At 37.7% G+C, this 19712-nt stretch overlaps 1 long non-coding RNA gene across 1 annotated transcript; it reads right to left on the bottom strand.

The window, feature by feature from the left end:
• Positions 1 to 10526: 10526 nt before the first annotated feature.
• On the bottom strand, positions 10527 to 19575 carry LOC131325951 (uncharacterized). The gene is made up of 3 exons (XR_009199883.1): positions 18213 to 19575; positions 17131 to 17297; positions 10527 to 13036 (listed from the first exon to the last, which is right to left on the bottom strand). It is a non-coding gene; the product is annotated as an uncharacterized LOC131325951 (long non-coding RNA).
• Positions 19576 to 19712: the final 137 nt, after the last annotated feature.

The raw sequence follows: 19712 nt of genomic DNA, 5'->3' as shown, positions 1-19712 counted from the left end.
TGCTGTTGGGTTTTGGATATGGGAAAGATCAAATGAGAGAGAGAGAGAGAGAGAGAGAGAGAGAGAGAGAGAGAGATTCCTATTGTGCTTTGTCAAAAAAAAAACACGAAATGCTTCTTCAAGTGAGGAAACCCCAAGTTATACACAAATGAGAAGAAGGGGAAACGATATTTATGGGTCCTGTTATAGTTTTCGCAAGTTTTTACTTTGGTATCGCAATTGTGATTTTATTAATTTAATTAAAAACTCTGTACTTTTGTTCAAAGACTTTGAACGTAATTACTGGAGTACTATTTTTATTATGATCGTCGACGCTTTCAACAATAGCGTGCTGAAATTACTACTATTCTATTGCCCGAACACCTATTGGTAGGGGGCTTGACACACATACTCCAATTGGTACCACTTCCCTCCCTAGTTGGCCAAACAGGCGAGGCGTTAATAACATACTAACAGTTCTTCTCGCCTTTAAAAAGAGCCAAAATTCAAAAGCAAATGCTGCAATTGTGGAAATACGAGCTTGACTGGAAATACGAGTTATGCTCGCATTATTAAACACACAACCACTAGAGAGAGAGTTTCTTTTTTCCCCCTAAATAAAAGAGAGAGAGAAAGAGAGGGAGATTGTTGGACTCAGTAGCGGGGACAGTGTGTGTTAGCAGTGGGAGCACGGGTCCCCACTACAATTTCCAATAATATCAGTTTTATCCTCCAATTATAAAGTTCATAACAATTTGTATCCAAAAAGTCAATCGGTATACACATTTTTTCTCTTATAACACTTACATCATCTAATATCTTTGTCAAGTTCTCAAAAAAGTTTCTTGTACGCACTTGCTATTCATAAAGACCCATATATATTCGTATATTGTAGCGAATTTTATGATCTAAGTTCATTTCTTTTATATTGCGGTTGTTTACTATGAAAGATAAAAAATTATGAGACCAAGTTAATTCATGGTGCCTCTACCGAGATAAATTCCCGGCTACACCAAAGGTTGGACTACCTGTTGTATCGATCCCAAGTACTGTAGTTAGGCACATGGCTGGGTTTTGTTGAACTGAGGGAGAGAGAGAGAGAGAGTACTGATCGATCGAGAGAGGGCTTGAGTACTGATCGATCCCCATTACGGTTAATTTGTCAAAACAACCAAGTGTTTCTTTTAGCCAGGAGAAACCCCCATTTATTAAAAAATGAGAAGGTGAAAGAAACAATATTATTGGTTCTATAATTGTCGCATGTTTTACTTAGGTATCCTTAATTGTGATTTTATTGAAAACTCTATACTTTATGTTTATCTTTAAACGTTACATTATTTATATTATGATCATCAACGCTTTCAATTAACGGTCCTGCTAATAGGTGCCATTGGGGCAATAGTTTAGGTGCAATAAATGTAGTTAAATATAAGAGTTGTGTTTATGGATACTCCCAAACGGAAGCGGAGGCTCTGCTGCCTCAAAAGGATAGCAGCCCCTACCCACACTCAAAACGACACAATTTTGAGGCAACTGTTGATATATATTAAAAATATTATGGATAAAAATATAAGTGTTTCAATTTTTAATCCGTTTGAACCGGTCCGAAGATCTTATTTTTATGATTATATTATTTTAAAGGGTCATAATTAATTTGCGTATCTAGGACTCTCATAATTAGTATCTGTTCTTTATTTGAGATCCTATAGAGCAGAAACTTGATTATGAAAGCCCTAGAGACAAAAATTAATTATGATCCTTTAAAATAAAATGATCAGAAACATAAGATCTTCATATCGGTTCAAAAGGATTGAAAATTGAAGCACTTAAGTTTTTATAGACTGTTTATATATTTAAAAATATGGTTAAAAAGCTAAGTGCTCCAATTTTAAATCCGATTGAACCGATGTGAAGATCTTATTTTTGTGATTATTTTATCTTAAAAGGGTTATAATTAACTTTTGTCTTCAGGGCTCTCATAATCAAGTTTCTGCTCAACAGGGTCCCAAATAAAGAGCAGATATTTAATTATGAGAGCCATAAAGACACAAATTAATTAAAACCCTTTAGAATAATATGATCATAAAAATATGATTTTCGCACCAGTTTAGACGAATTAAAAATTGGAGCACTTAAATTTTTAACCATATATTTTTAATATAGATAAGCTGTGTTGTTTATCTCTTTAAAGAGGACAAAGGAGAATAAAAAGAGGATCAGTAGTTGCAGCCTCAAAACTGTATAGTTTCGAGTGTGGGTAGGGGCTACTATCCTTTTGAGGCAGCAGAGCCCCGCTTCCCTCGCAAACCATTATTTTTCATCACTAGTTCATACTTTTTCCAATGACAATCTTACCCTCATTAATTTAGATGAGATCATAGTGAAATGGATTTCAGTATCTGCACGTATAGACTACTAGTACTTGAAAGTTTTTTTTATTTTTTATTTTTTATAATTTCTCGATGGAAACATGAAAATTCAATTGAAGTGGGCAATCACTATGTCTAAGTAGAGTATCATTCAGTCATGTATAGAAAAAAAAGAAAAAGGAACAGAAAAAATTATTTATAATATATATAAATTAAACAATTTGATAGTACTATCACAAACAATTATATTAACTCATGAGTCTCAACTTTCAAAGTCTAAAAGAGGGGGAAAAATTACAGTAACAATTGTACAAAATGTGAGATAGCAAAAATGAAGTTGGACCAAAACTCCAGTTTATAATACTTCACACAAAAAAGGTATGGAAATGTAGAAAAGGTATGGGAATGTAGAAGAAAGGTTTCATACCTTAGTTTGCTTGGTACAGGTAAAAATCTTTCCGAGCAACTCTAAATAAGGTATGCAGTGCTTGGTTGAACCTTGATTATATGTTTTGTCGAAGTCTTAGAGAAAAGAAAAGTGGCAGGTTCCATTTTCCCTATTCCCCTCATTTTTATTTTTATTTTTTAAAGATAAAAAGTTATGGTCATTTTTGTAAATCAAAATACTTTTGAACTTTTTTTTGATGGAATGATTTATATTCTCAATGTGGTTATTAAAGAGTGATGCTACAGGGGTTGGTACCGAAATTGTAGGGACGGACGTGCCGGGCTGTCTCCGGCCACGTCCTCGCGGGAATTAACGGCATCCGAGGTGTGTAAAGTGCTTGATCCGAGCACCATTTTTTTGTGTATGTATGTATATTTCCGCGAATATCCATATATACACGAAAAAAGGGTGCTCAGATCAAGCACTTTACACACCTCGGATGCCGTTGATTTCCGCGCGGGGCCCCCTCGTTTTTTTTTTTATTAGAATTTTTGGACGGCTCGGATCGGCCTTCCGGTGGCCGGAGACGGCCCGGCGAGGCCGTCCCTACGATTTCGGTACCGACCCCGTCGGTACCAATATCATTTCTGGTTATTAAAATAGATCTTGAAATGTGCATAACAAAATGTAATTCATGTACTTAAATTTGCGCCCAAGAGTGTGCCCCAGGGGCACCCTTTAGAATTTTTGCCTTCAACTAACTACATTGTGCTGAAGTTACTCGTCTTGTCCTAACTCCGATTGGTGGTGGCTTACATACATTGCTAGTATCATAAGTTGGAGCCACTTTACAAGTTAGCTAAATTGGGCATGGCGTTAATAACAAAACACTTTGCCTTTAATATGGTATAAAGTAGTTCACTAAAGGTACCGTCAGCCGTGATCTCGTATCCAATCTTAACCTTAATTTCTCCTCCACTAATAAATCAATAATTAATTAATGAATGTACTATAATGGGGAGAAAGGGCAAGCCCAGAGCACGTGTGTGACATGTGCGTGAAAATGGAGCACCGTGTGAGGTTGGGCCGGTCATACTCATGATCGACAATACCACGAGAAGGTGCCCGATGATACTGCCAAAAACAAGGTGCAGTTACGTCATTATGTCGAGCACCATCGTGTGCGGCAGGCAAACCCTGGCAGAACCACCCTAAATGAAGAAGCAGCGAGGGTGTTCTAAAACATTCTAGAGAGAAGATCCTACATACTTTCTCCGTTTCTTTTTAACTGTCCAGTTTCGTAATTCAAATTTATTAAATTAAAGATATATCATCATTACACCTTTCACATGCATCAACTTTTACCTCCACTTCAATTTCAAAATTATCCTCCACTTTCTATAGCAACCCCAAATTTTAAAATTTGGGAAAAAATATTTTTACGTTTAAAGACGCATAATTTTGTTTTTAATAAATATGCTTACACTTTAACCACCATTATAATATAACTTAGCATCTAATCATGTGATTGTATATTTAAACATATCGCGTGTGACTAATTTCTATTGGGACTTTATATTAGATTTTTGTAGTGTGTCTATATGTTGAATTTGGACTTGAACACATTAACTAAACCAATTGTAACTAGATTACCACTCCTACACACCATCTCCACCAACTTCGCATATCTCTTAGATGCCTACCCATATTCCCCATACTTCCCATACCTTTTCGGAGTATGTAGCATTGCTCCTTCACCACCACCTGGATCAACTCCTACACCTCCCTAGCCCCTCCTTTAATTTCTCCCTAAAATCCTCCCATCCTAGTAGCGGTGGCTCCAGGATTTTGTATTAGAGTGTTCAGAAATTATCTTTGTATGAACCCAATTAGGGCTGCAAACGAGCCGAGCCGAGCTTTACAGGGTTCAAACTTGTTTATTAAGTTTTTAACGAATCTGAGCTCGAGCTCGAGCTCAGTGAAAACTTAACGAGTCGAGCGGACCTTGGCTTGACTCGAGCTCAACCTTGTTCATGAGCTTCAATGGACCAACGAAAAATGTATATATATCCTCGCATAGGCCTAATACAACCAAAAATATTTTGATTGTGAAAGTATATATCTTTCATTTTCCTATGGAGCGGGGGTGTACTGGTGTGCGTGTGCTCTCGCGTCTCTTGGTTGACTGGAAAGTGAAAACAAAAAGAACAAATTATGAAATAACAATAAAAATCCTAAACTTAAGTATGTATACCCCGGCTCGCGAGCCGACTCGAGCCGAGCTTATCCTAGCTAGAGCTCGGCTCCTTTACAAAACAAGTTGAAAAAATCAGCTCGAGCTCATTCGTTTAACTTCCGAGCCGAGCTTGAAGGAGCCACTAACGAGCCGAGCTGCGAACTGCTCGCGAGCGGCTCGGTTCGTTTGCAGCCCTAAACCCAACAATATAAACCAGCTAAAAAATAGCCCCGTTCCAGCTGCCTAACAGTCCATTGTCGTGCATTTGATCCACCAGCCCAACTCCGTTGCCACTCCGTAACGCGCTAGAACTATTGGACTAAGGTAGTTAAATTCTCTGTAACGCGCTAGAACTATTGGACTAAGGTAGTTAAATTCTATCTCCCTAAGTATATTTGCATAGAGTTTGTATTGTTGAGTGTATTTGATTGGTTAAGGTTTTTGTTTCTTTTAGACCTTGGTTTAACTGTGAAGATCAACTTAAGAACTTGGTTTATGAATTGACGTTATACTAGTGGAGTGGCAAAGTCTAAAATAAATGTTGGCCATTGAATCTTCGGGCTTTGAATTTCTCATTGATTACGGATTACCTGTGTGTTTGTCCTGTGATGTAGCAAGAGATGCTGTACACAACATGCAAGAAGCCAAGCTGCCTAGAATAAATAACTATTGGTTCTCCGACTTGTTTTACAATTATGTGCACTAATTAGTTTAATAAATTTTACTCCTAAAAGTTGATAGTAAGAAGTTAAAACTTGTTCAACAGTGCTACCCACATAGATTTTTTCACACAGATTGCACACAGATCATTGTGTAGGGCCCACTCTGGTTCCCGCACAAACGATCCGATCCGTTCATTAAATGTAAAATATTTTTTCAAGGGTCCCCGCGAAAAAATCATCTCAATCCGATTCCTAAAGATGCTCGATCCAATTATCTAACTTTTCATTCAGATTTCAGGATAATGAAAATATAGATTATTGGATCAAGCACTTACAGGCGTCAGATTGAGCTTTTTTTTGGCGGGAGCCTTTGAAAAAATGTTTACATTAAATGAACAGATTGAATCGTTTATGTGGGACCCAAAGTGGGCCCCACACGATGATCTGTGCACAATCTCTGTTGAAAAAGACTGCATAAACAAACTTACTGAAACTTGTTATTAGTCAATAATAAACAAACCCCTGGGTTGCTACACATGTAGCGCGGTCAATCCGGCCGTCCATCTTGACAATGAACGGCTCGGATTTTCATTCGAACAATGGACGGCTAGGATTTTTAAGAGCTCAGATTAAATTCAAGTCGTTCGCATTGAGATGAACGGTCGGATCAACCACACTACGACGGGTGCACTACAACCCCTCCCATTCCGCTAACTCTAGGCTAATCATTTCTTTCATATACACTTTGAACCATAAAAAGTTACTAAATTATCTAATAACCCTAAGGTCTACGAAATCATAATTCAGGTGTTTTTATAAATCTGTAAAAAAAACCCAAAAGTCACCGTTACGAATCCAAACATTTTACGTGCCATGTATTTTGTCTTCCTGTATTGCGATTGCTGTGTCATTAAACATGCTCTGATTTTCTACTCTCTTTTTTTTTTTTGATAAGCATTTTCTAGTCATTATCTACTCTTATGAATGCTATTGTTTGCAAGTGGAGTGGAATGCAGTTGGCTTCCCTTACGTACTCTCATGTACATGGGTAGAGTTCGATCCCCGTAAGCCCTAAAGTCCCCTAGGATAGTATAGATTAAGATTAGTGAATGACAAAAAAAGAAAAAAAAAAGAATAGCTATTGTTGTTGAGAAATCATATCGTGACTATATAATTATTATCTCTTGTTCAAAAATTGCTGATTGAATTCCTATGTTATTTTTAAAATTGTGGATTGTGGATTGATCTGTGTTAGAAAGGACTTAAGTTCACGGGTGATATTCGCTAGAGAGATCACTTAGACGTTGTTAAGCTAAGGGGAAAAAAGGAAATGGTGTTGAGATGCGTGAGTTGCCCTGCGGGCAATATTGTTGAATGAATTGCATGCGGGTACATTGTGGGTGCTAACAGGAGCCTGGTTCATTTGGATTACCAAATGGGCCCGGTTTGAAAATGGGTTACCTCACTACAAGAAATTTGGTTTTTAGAGACAAATAAAAACCGTCACAGATTACATGTTTTTTCAACACAAATAGTATAGGTGATGAAAAACTAGTATGGGTGACGACTTTTTTTTTGTCGACTAAGGGTCGTCAACAATTCCCACCTGGTGACGAAATCTATTTTTGTCACTTATAGTGCCTTTTGATGACGAAATATTTCGTCTCAAAAATGTGAATGGTGACGAATTTTTTTCCTTGCCTATTGTGCTTTTTGACGACGAACAATTTCGTCACCAATTATTCCTTTTGAAGACGAAAAAATTCATTTCCGATAGGCCACATTAGTGATTTCACCAATATACGAAAATTTCGTCACAAAAAACATATGGGAAAAAAAATCCCACTTTCTTGCTCCTGTTGGGTTTCGAACCCAAGTCTCATGGGTTTTTCGTGCAAGTTTCGACTAAAACATATACGTTTAACATTAAAATATATTTTGAATGTCATTTTGAACATTTAAACATTAAAATTAGCAATTTTTGATAAAATGAAAGTTGTAGTTCTTTGTGTTAGTGTTCAAACCTAATTTGAATTATTTCAATCGGAGTTCTGAGTAAAGAGTTATCTCAAAATATATTTGATAATATAGTGCAATTCATAAATTTCGTCACTAAAGGTATTCATTTGACGGCGAAATACATTTTTCATCGCCAAAGTTAAGCATTTGGTGATGAAGAAAATATTACCGTTGCCAAATTGGTCCCATTTGGCGATGAAAAATAAATCGTCACATTTTTTACGCTGTCGACGACGAAAAATGTATTTCACCGCTAAACATGTATAATTGGTAACAAAATAATTTTGTCACGGAAGTTGCCAAAACAGTGACGAATTTATTTTTTTGTCGCCAAATATTCTCATTTAGTGACTTTCTTTTTTCCTTGTTATGGTCATAAGTGAATCTATGCTAAGTATATCACTTAGGTGTATTCACATTGGACTGATAGACAAGATGGGGGTTATCCCATGGGACAGATCATGATTAGATGATGGGGAGGAAAGAATCTTATGAAGATCCTTAGAAATTCATGTAAGATAATGACTAGTAAAGAATTGGATGACGTGTTACCCTTCTGCTCTTATCACTGTTATCCTTCTGCTCTTATCACTGTTATTGAACTGGTATACATTTATCCATAAAGCTATGGGTTTGGAGGAGGCTTTAGCTATTGAGTGTCAATTGCTCATTGTACTAAGTTGCCTTGGTATTCCAATGCCAGGTATTGAAAACGGATTAGGACATTATAAAAGTCAAAAGTGAAACGTCTTGAAGAATGAAGCTATTGCACACAAGATTGCCCTAGTCGTTTGAGAGCCTACTTTTTGTCTTTTCATTTTTAACTTTTTGAATTATGGTCAAAATGTATTTTGAATTTGATAGAATGTTTGAATGATATGTGTAGAATATATTTTGCTACATGATTAATATTTGAGAGATATGTGCAGAATGTATTCTATATGTCTTTTTGTTAACCAAAATGAAAAAAGTCAAAAATGAGAAGTCAAAACGCTCCTCCTACCCTCTTTTTCACTTATCTTCTCTAAACAAAAAAATTGAAGAAATTGTTGAAAAATGTATGCATAATAATTTGAGGAAAATTATATGTATTACATTTATATATTTATTTTGATGAATGTTGAAAAAAATGATATTTATCTATTTTGATGATGTTTCGGCAAATGCTAATCTTTCGAAAAGTTTTTTTCGGACTAAATGTTCTAGGCCTTGAAACATTGCATAAAGTCTCTTGGATTCAAAGTTCAAACCTTACAAAGACTTAATGAGCTCAATATATGCTTTAACGGATTTATTTAGATGAAATTTTGAGCCACAGGTTGATGAACCGGCTGATAGGCCGGCTGTCTGAACAGAGAGCTGTGACACTTGGAGACCATCGGATGACAGACCGGATGACCCACCGGATGATCGGACGGTCGACCACCCGCACGACCAGTCAGAGTAATTTCTGCTGATCAGTAAAGTTCCAACGCCTAGTTCCTCCACTCAACTCTCCAACGGTTCCATCACTTTTCAAACGGCTAGTAGGAGATTAAATGGCTATATAAGAGCAAGTTTACCAATACTTTGTTAAAAAAACTTGTGAACAGTGCACATTTTTCAATTTACTTACGCACATTTCTTTCAACACTACACCAATATTATCTATTTAACATATTCTCTATTAAAATACACATTTTTTCAACCTTTTCCTTTATCTTATTATTATAATACGAGAGAGGGGGAAAGGGAGAGGGTGATAAAGAGAATTAAATAATCAAACAAATGGGATTCCTGATGAACAGTTGTTAGGTATTAATACCTAACCAATTCTTCAAAGCTATTTTACCTCCATTTTTACCTCCTCCTCTACAACTTGTTCTTTTAGTTCTCCTTTCGTAAAATAGCCAAAATGACCATTTTACATCATCTGATAAACTTGCTCTAAGAGTTCAAAGAACTCATTGATGAGGGGGGATTCAAACTACAACATTCCATATCACCCCAAGCAAATTCTCTAAAGATCAAGCCCACAATTTCATATCTATCTTGAGAGAGATTTTGTATAAGTTGAGAGCTTCCATTTTCATATTTACCTTGTGAGGTTATTGTTATCTGAGAGCTTCAAATTTCTCTACATACTTGTAATTCCTAAGCGAGTGTTTGAGTCAAACACTTGAAAGCTTAGAAGACCAAATTCGGGTTGAATTTGGGTGTTATTGTTTTTGAGAGGTTTTCAGAGAAAACTCTTGCGGTTGTACTAACAACTCGGGAAGCTAGGGGATGAGGTCGTTGTAAGCACTTACAAGACTTACTGCTTGTAATCTTTTTGAAGATTAAAGGAACCTTCAAGTAATTGCTTGTGGAGAAGTGGACTAGGCCAGACCGTGGACAAATCCAGGCCGAACCACTATAATCGGGTTTTATCTCTCTAACTCTCTCTCTTTTACTTACTCATATTGTTTTGATTAAAAAATTGTTAGAGATAATCTTTATTGGCTTTAGCAACCCTATTCACCCCCTCTTGGTTGCTTTTTTGGGTACTAGAAATCATTCTAGAAAATGAGTTTTGGGTGGCCCTTGCCAAACACCCAAAACTTGAAAATGCAAAAAAGAGGTTGCCAAACAAGCACTTGCTCTGTTCTTTTTCAGAAACTAATTAAGTTGTCCTTTTCTTGCCAACCTTGTATTGTTATAATTATTCTCTCCCTTTGGGTCCTTGCGGCATATGATTGTTGCCTTGTTGGAGAGTGAAGTTGCCTCTTTGTGAGTTTGCTCTTCTCCAGCTCGATGCCTTGTAATTTATTTTCAAAGATTATTAAAAATTCTGTTTTGCCGTTCAAAAAAAAAAAAATGTTACTTATTGGTTATGAATATCATCAAGATTTGTATGGTTTTAATTTAGTGTATATTTGTTACTTATTTTGGCTAAATTGTATGATCTGTTTCTTTAGCAAGTTAGTGCCTTGTGGTTCGAAAGGCAATATGTCTGACAAATAGGTAGATAACAGATTCCCTATCCTCCTTACAGCGAGGACACAAAACATCATAAACCAGACCTCTTTTAACTAACACATCTTTGACGGGGACTATATCATGAAAACATTTCCAAATAAAATGCTGAATTTTACCTTGAGTTGGGAGCTGCCAAACGCTCCTCCAAAGATCCTTTTTCCTTCTCGGTTGCTCCCTTCTCCTCCTTCTCTATGCTCCATCAGTCCATTACGTCTCAGCATCAATGCTGTTCAACTAGGTTTAGCAGAGGCCCTCATAAAAGAGCAACGAGGGTAGTACTTCGCTTCTAGGACTCTCTACGAAGCAAGCTGTCCCCTCCATGCATAAGTCGCCACCCCTGTTTTGCAAGGAGAGCTAAATTAAAGCATCTGAGATCCTTAAATCCCAGACCACCATCATGTTTCTTCTCCGTCATTTTAGCCCAGGAAAGCCAAAGGATTTTGTTGTTACTCCCCTTGGAACCCCACCAAAACCGTGCAATTAATGCATTCAGCTCAGCTCAGCTCAGCTCATTGCAAAGTTTAACGGGAAGCTTCACACATGACATGGCATAGTTCAGGTGGGTCTAGACTTCAACATCACTTCTTTCCCTGCATTGTTAAGGATATCTCGTTCCACCCTTCCGTTCCTCCATTCATGCCATCCTTGATGTAGGAAAAGGTCTTGTGTCTAGTCTGGCTAAGATCAGTTGGTAGACCCAAGTACGCACCCAAATTAACATCACGCCGGATCCCCAAAAGTTGACTCAACCCCGTATATCCACTGATGTATTGCTGCTAAAGAAACAACATGACTTCCCATAGTTAATAATTTGTCCCGAAGCTTTACCATAGACCTCCGAAATACATCTAATATTCGCAACTGCCTGATTAGAAGCCTCCCCAAACAATAGCGTATCATCGGCAAAGAAAAGATGGCTGACTGCAGGGCTGTTCCTATGAATCCGCACACCTGTTATACTCCTGTCTTCCTCTCCTTTCCGTAGCAGAGCTGACAGTCCTTCCCCGCACAAAAGAAACAGAAACGGAGCTAGTGGGTCGCCCTGACGCAACCCCCTGGATGGCTGAATATATCCCGAAATCTGTCCGTCAAGCAGAATTGAAAAAGAAACAGTCGCCAACACTCATTGATCCACCCCACCCACTTCGGATGAAACCCCAGTTTAAGCGTAATCTTCTCTAGAAAAATCCATTCCACTCTGTCATCTCACATGCTTTGCTCATATCAAGTTTTATGGCCACATCATGAACTCTCCCATACCTACGGTTCTTAAGGTGATGGAAGAGCTCTTGTCCAATAATTATGTCATCAGTAATCACTCGCCCTGGAGCAAAAGCACATTGGTTGGGGGAGATCACTGAAGGCAGCACTTTACTAAGACGATTTGCCCAGAATTTTGTAACCCACATTACACAACTGATGGGTCGAAGCTGCATCATGTTAGCCAGACATTTAACCTTGGGGATAAGAACTAGATTTGTGTGGTTCATACCTCTCAAGAGCTTACCTGAGTGCATAAAACTCCGAATGGCATCCTTGAGATCATGAGTCTGGCATTCATCCCATCCGAGACCTTGGGTTGAATCCCATTTGCCACTTCCTCAGTAGATGAAGGATTAGAAGATGAGAAAATATGCTGAAAGTAATCACATATAATCTTTTTTACCTCGGTACCATTATCCTTCCAAATTCCATCCTTATCCTCCAACCCATGAATTTTAGCTCAACACTGAATCGTTCTCGCATGGAAAAAAGCGGTATTTTTGTCCCCACTCTTAAGCCAAGAGATTTTCGCCAATATTCCTCCTCCTCACCATGGGCTATCTGAATGCAATCCTCTATTCTTCTATATGCATCTGCATTAAATTCGTCCCCGGTATATTCATAATCCAACTGATGTTGCAGCTCACGTAGTCTGACACTGGAGTTTAACCTCTGAGAGGCCCTCCACTGCCTGATTTTCTTCCGGCATAACCTGATTTTCTGTTGAATACAAAACCACCTCGAACCAACAAAAGATTCAGCTCAGCAGGACCTAACAATGTTCCCACAAGTTTCTATACCAGCCCAACGTGAATCAAACATAAACATCGACATACGAGCTGGATTAGCAGGTCCATACCTTAATGGAATAGAGCAATGATCTGACCCCCCGGGCGGGAGATGAAGAAGAGTCCCATTAGGGCATTCAATCCTCCACCTGGGATTCACCAATGCCCTATCAAGGCGCATACGAATGTTTGCTCTGCCTCCCCTCTTGTTATTCCATGTAAATGGATAACCCACATAACCAATATCAATCAAGTCATTGTCCTCCACAAAGCGATTGAAAATTTGAAATCCTCCATAGCAAGGTCATCCCTCTCCACCCCTCCAAATTTCGCATCTGTAGAAAGTATACAGTTGAAATCACCCGCAATAACACAAGGTTCTTGGGTCGATTCCAATTTGTGTGTTAAGTCACATAAGGTGTGTCTTTAATGACAACTTACTAACTTGTCACTACAGTAAGCATTTGTGACAAAATTCAAAAGGTGCGATTATATACTTTTAGCGACACACATATAGTGGAATCTTTGTTACAATAATTTTATTGTCAGTTAAAACCTCTAGCGATAACATTTCAACTATTAGTGACGCCTTTTTGGCTCCACTATAGCCATATTTTCTGGTAGTGAGGGGAAACCATATTGGTCCCATAGGTTTTGCAAGTTCACTTTGCTATCCGAAACTTTGGTTTTATTTAAAAACAATATACTTTTGTTTACCTTTGAACTAGCATTTGTGGCTTTGTGCCCATTCAATGCACGGGATAAAAGAATCACATTGGTTTTTTTCGGCCCCGTGTACCGAATGGGCACAATGCTAGTGATAAAAAACATACAGTTTAATACTTTTTCGGTCCTGTGTTCGATGCATGCTAGCATTGGTCTCATTCTATGCACTGAAAGACGTGTGGTGGAAAACGAATTTGGAGTACCACATGACGGTGCCCCTGCAGGGCATAGAATAATTTTTCCTCCATATTCAACCCCCAAGTCTCTCTCTCTCTCTCTCTCTATTTTTTTTATAAACAACAAAAATAAAAAATGTAGCAAATTACCCCCAAGTCTCTCCCTCCCTCCCTCCCTCCCTCTCTCCTCCACTTCCCCACATTTCTCTCTCTCTCCCTCTCTCTTTATTTTTTATAAACAACAAAATAAAAAATGTAGAAAAACACATTTGCTTATAGTATGTATTGATGTAGACCTAAAACAACGAAAAACATGTGGAGTCGTTCAACCAAGTTTAAATTCTGTACATCAATTGGATTTTAAGAAAATTATCACAACTAAGTATACAAAATTTCCTTGGATAAGGAAGCTATTGGACGTGGTCTTTTCTCAAAACTATAATTGCAAAATATGAATGTCACAGAATCATTTTGTGTCATTTGTATGCATAACATTGCTCTAAATCATCTTTCAACCTTAATTGTTCTAACCCTAATTAGTTCTTGGGCTTAAATCATTGTACTAGCAGGACTTTTTGAACGTGTTATTCTGAAATATTTCGTTGCTTATCTCACCAGCTGTAACATTTAAAATTTACATAAAATAATTATAAAAGTCCATAATGTTTATTTAAAATCAGTTGAAAACCCCTCACCTCCTCTGCCCTTCCAACAACCCCGTCAGCCCTCCCTCACCTCCTCCATACCACCTCTCTCCCATCCCTCACTCTCACCCACCCCCACTCTCTCCTTCACTCTTTCTTCCTATAAACTCCTACTTCCAATCAGAAAATCACACATCACTTGTCCCTCTGCTACTAAGTCCATAGAAGTAGTTGTGTTTGATATGATTGCTTTGTGAGGTAGTTGTGTTCTGTTTTGGTCATGTTCAGTTGTTCACTGTCATTATGTTTATTTATTATTAACTTTGTGAATTTATTGTTGAATATATGTTTATTGTGCCAAGAATGTAGGTTTGATACTTATTTTACTAGAACTTAACTATGTAAACTAGTTAATAAAATAAACTATGATAATATTTTTGAAATAAAAGTTAAGTATAAAAGAACACATCTGTCGATGCTAATTTAGATTGGATGTTCCGAGAGATATGCTGGCCGGTTGGTAAAGATTAAGGTCACCGGGACTCGTTTTCTGACCATTAAGCAAAAAGGGGGGCCGCGCTCATCCAAAAATGGCATCATGACCAAGCTATGCACATGCAGATGTTTTAGGATGCTTATCATTTCTAATGACTGTACGGCTTACCATGAGAAAACCTGATGCTTTCGGCAACGTTTTAGAACAAATCCTCCACGACAATTGGCACAAACTATGTTTCGTCCACAGAGACTAACCGGTTGCCTACATGTGATGCACCAATGGGTTCTGCTACGTACTAGACATCCTTACTCTGGAACTTTCTGGCTCTAACTCCAGACCTTGTTCCCTTGAAATCCTTGTCAAGGACTGTTATCTACTTATCTCCACATAATGGCTAGAAATTTTAAAAAAATGCATCACATCTCACAGCAAAAACATATTCAGAATATTGTTCAGTATTACACAACAGAACATATAGTTGATATCATAGCATTGACGGTTCATCTCCACACCGGGAAATTTCCAAAGTGAGAAAACACTGAAATTTGTTGAGTTCAAAATACTGAGTATGTACCACAGATAAGTGAGACAACCTTGGAATCTATGAATAAATTAACAATATGTAACATGGCATGAGTTGAGAATATGTCCCATCGCACAAGGACTGTAGTTACATCCGCGGTGGGCATGTTACCCAATTGATCTTATACAGTTCTCTTTTGGAGTCTTTCTTAGATTGACATTCTCTTTCGAAGTCTTTAGTATGCGTTGAATATTGAAAATTGTTGAACTTTTTAACTCACTTGTTGAGGAGTCTTGGTTCTGGTAGAGAAATATCAGAAATCTATATTCCTGCGAGGCTGCAAGTAGCCTTCTTACTTCTTAGTATGATTTTGAGCTACAAAACTTTTTATTTTGGGTCTGTGTGGTTCAACTGTACACTTGCTAGGGTGAAGCATTCCTCCATTTTCCTTTTTCTTGTACTCTTTGTGCTTCTCCTCAACACACTAAATTGCCAAGTCACTGTTGTTGGATGATGTTTAGAAGAACAAAACTGCTCTACTTTCCGATCCAGAAACTCTGCAATATCAAGTGAACCAAACCATCCCCTTCCACGACAGTCTATACCTAAACTAATTTATAAGTCAGCATACTAAGTGATCCTGGAACCATACCTTCAAGAAAGTATGCTTCACAGGGGTTGCTTTCCGTACAAAATGGTGCAACCATTTTCAACAAGACGTTAAATGGATGTATATTGCTTGGGCGATGGTACATTAAAAGTATGGTGAGGTACCCTGGAGGTCACAATGCAAACAGTCTAGTCAAACTTATCTTATATTCCCTTAACTAATTGTTGCTGGGTACCGATTTCAATATAAGTTTGGAGATATTTGTTTTTTGGAGTGGGAGGCTCCGGGTTGTTAGAGGCAACGTCAAAGCTGGCAGCAGCAAACAGCATCTAAGGTGTTGTGTACACCCAAATCATATTCTGATACTAATCAGTATTTTTTCCCTTTTACTTTATGTATCTTTTGGGAAAGTTGGAATTCTACAGCGTAACAAGGGGTATAGGATCAATGGCATTTCTACCCAGAAGTGAACAAAACAAAAAGCTAGAAAAATAAGTAAATACAGGACTAAATACAATTAGACAATCGTAGAAACAAATAAAATGACTGCCCATCTTAATGTCTTAAGTTCTTAACCTAGAATCTACTTAACCACTCCACACTCAATATAATTTCAACACAACATATTACATACTTGTATTTGTAGTCCAAAGCCCAAACCGGATTCTCACATCAAGGGGCCATTTCCACTAATCTAACCCAGCCCGCTTAACAGTTCCTCAAGGCAGCAATGATTCAAAACAGTGGCTTGAAAACTCATCGTGGGCAATTGGAATTTTTTGTATACGAATGTTTGTTTTGTTGTTATCTTAACTAGTGTCAGTGCACATGCAATTTCAAGAAAAATTCCCTCAGGCTTAAAATGAAGCCAGCACAAGTACAATAATTACCAAAAAAGAAAAAAAGCAAAAGAACAATAAAACCAGAAAAACCAAATGAAAACTATAAATAGAAATTTTACCCAAAACACCAATTATAAGCGTATCTGTGATCTATCTATTTGCAAGGAACGGAACTGCAAACCAAAAAAATTAACTGCTACTACTGAATGTGGGGGTTGGACCAAGACAATCCCAATATTATGTGCCAAAAGCCCAAACCCAACAAGAAGACACTATTGAGAGAGTAGAAAAAGTGCAGAACCCAAAATACTGCATGAGCAAATTAGAAACAAGTTGAGAAGTATGATACTTTTGTACGTAAATATTACACGGATGTGTGTGTGTGTGTCTTATTGGGAAGAATATTTACCTGCAATCTGACACCTGCATGCTTGATTAAGATCTCATCAGCATTCTCTATCTTTCCCAGATGTAGTGAAACATTTGATGAAGCCCAAACGTCACATAGATTCTATTCACAGAAGCGTGATTAAGGTCTTATCTCATTGAGGCACCGACATGTACAATTTGTCCTTGCTGCAAAAGACACTTTATTAACTTAGGTCCAGTGTGAGATCTAATTAAACAACTCCAAGGCTCACAAAAGTATCAAGAATCAGAGCTGTGCCACTTACATTTAGCAGCATTCACAATAGTGTAAAAGTAAAGAACAGAACAATGGAAAGCAAGTATACAACCACAGAAGAGATACAATATTTAATAAAACCTTATTTTGGGACATCTGAAAATTGTCCTCCCTTCAACACATGCAGCACAGCAAAGCCTAATCCATGATGACAGGAATTCCGACTATGATTTCAGGAGAAAATGAGAGGAAGAGGGAGAAAAAATCCCCCCCCCCCCCCCGAACTCTTCAGCTCCCTAGTAACTGATTTCATTCCCACAGTATCCTTTTGTTCCTTTTTCTTTACTTTCACAAGTCTCATCATCAAAAGGAGAGAATTACTTCCTTTCAAACTAGCACCAACAGATCAGAGAGACATGTCGCAAACTTGTTTCTCATAATATCAATGTGATTAGCACTGGCCAATAAAACAATACCCATATAATCTCTAATCAATGGGGGTGCGGGGCTGTGGGTAGATGAAGACTGAAAACACACCTAACCTTCAATCTGAATATAAGGACAAAGTGGCCACTCTCAAAAAGTTTTATCACTGAATTCGCGGCCCCCTATCAATATAAAAACAGTTTATGCTAGGCATTCAAAGCCTGGAATTTCGACTCATGGTATCTCTCGTAACAAAAATACCAGTTCTGTAGGCCATAAAACTCTTAAGTAAAAACTGACGATCAAAGATAGAGCGATATGGTATATTTGTTTATAGTCTAGCAAATGAAAAACTACCAATCCCCATTTGACATTTGTGATCATATTCATGTGTATTTGGGACTAAGCAAGAACATTAGAAGGGAAAATGTAAACTAAACCTTTATTCTCATGTAATTCTTGTTATCTTCCAAGCAATAGCATAAGCAATTAGGGAACTTGAAGAATTTTCTCGTAGTGTTGAATTAAGCAGAGTGCCACCACTTGACTCCGGAAAAAAGTGTTGCATCCAGAAACTGGGAGTTCCTTACAGCTGGTAGGAGTTAAAACAATCACATCTGGGTTCCACCTGTATTGAACATAATATTAGCATACTAGTTCAAATTACTACAGAAACACATAAAGAGATCAGATGAAAAAGTTGTAGAGAAAAAGAAGGGAAAATGTACTGTCTTTCATTGGCATTCACAAACAGAGGTGCGTAGCTTGCCATTTCAACAATGTCGCTGCATTGGAGGATCCAATTCAAATCTTCAGTAACTTAAGCAGTATAAGTATGACAATGTAAGACAAAAGCTGTCATATAGTTGACAAGATCTAGATGACTATACATAAACCAGCATACTATGGAGCACGGGTACCGGTATGCGCTCCCTTTTACTCGGCAGGATCCAGCTCAGATGCTCAGGGGGTGCTGATTAGAGCATTGTTGCCTGAGCAAGTTCATGGTCAAGAGAATTGAACGGCTTTGGGGGCTATGGCTGCCAGCAGCATCAAAGTGGTCTTTTCATTGTCGCATAGTTTGGTCAGAATCTATATCCAACCTACTCATTGAATAACCCATGCTGTTAATGGCTGCCTCACGGGAGATGAAGTACATTTTAACTGAGAATCACAGTTGAAATTTTTTTCATGGCATAATCATCAAACACTGTTGAGCTCTATATCATCTCCGATTGGGTTAGTCCAAAGTGACCCTTGTAAATTTTGCAAAGGAGATAATACAATTCTCACCATAAACTTTGATATTCGTCTAAGAATGTGTAGTCCAAATGCCTTGAATCTTATTGCGTGTTTGAGTATGGGAATTGGTTTGGCAATATCCCCACCTTTTAATTTTGCATTGATACCCCTCAGCTTGCAAACATACTATCCCTGTTTCTGATTTGTAGGTATATATATGTCTACATGCACAACACTAAGAGATTATTCTTAGTCAATATATTTGACATATTTCCATTCTTCAGCATTAGAGGGTTTGACATATTGCAATATTTTTGGCACCAGAAACATCTTTGTATGTATGCAATTCGTATACTTATGTATAAAGAGCAAACAAGGAATAGTTATGTATGTATACCCACACACGGAGAGGAATAATACGCACATACATACACACAGTGAGAGAGAGAGACATACAAAGATTGAGAGAGAGGCAGAGTCAGAGAGAAATTGAGAGAGAGACAACGATAGAAGCTATGTTGCAACTTTGTGCTAACAGTTAGAAGATTTTAGTTGCATGGGCTGAGTTGACTATAAGTAGAAGAAAAAGGGCAAAACTAAAGTTTTGTTAATTTAGAGTTTAGACACTTTGGAATCCTATGGGGTACACAACTTAAAAAAAAAAAAAAGTCACTCTAGTCTAGATGTGGCATGATGGC

Source organism: Rhododendron vialii, chromosome 5a (assembly GCF_030253575.1).
Source record: "Rhododendron vialii isolate Sample 1 chromosome 5a, ASM3025357v1".
NCBI lineage: Eukaryota > Viridiplantae > Streptophyta > Magnoliopsida > Ericales > Ericaceae > Rhododendron > Rhododendron vialii.
This window is presented reverse-complemented; position numbering and strand designations above follow the sequence as displayed.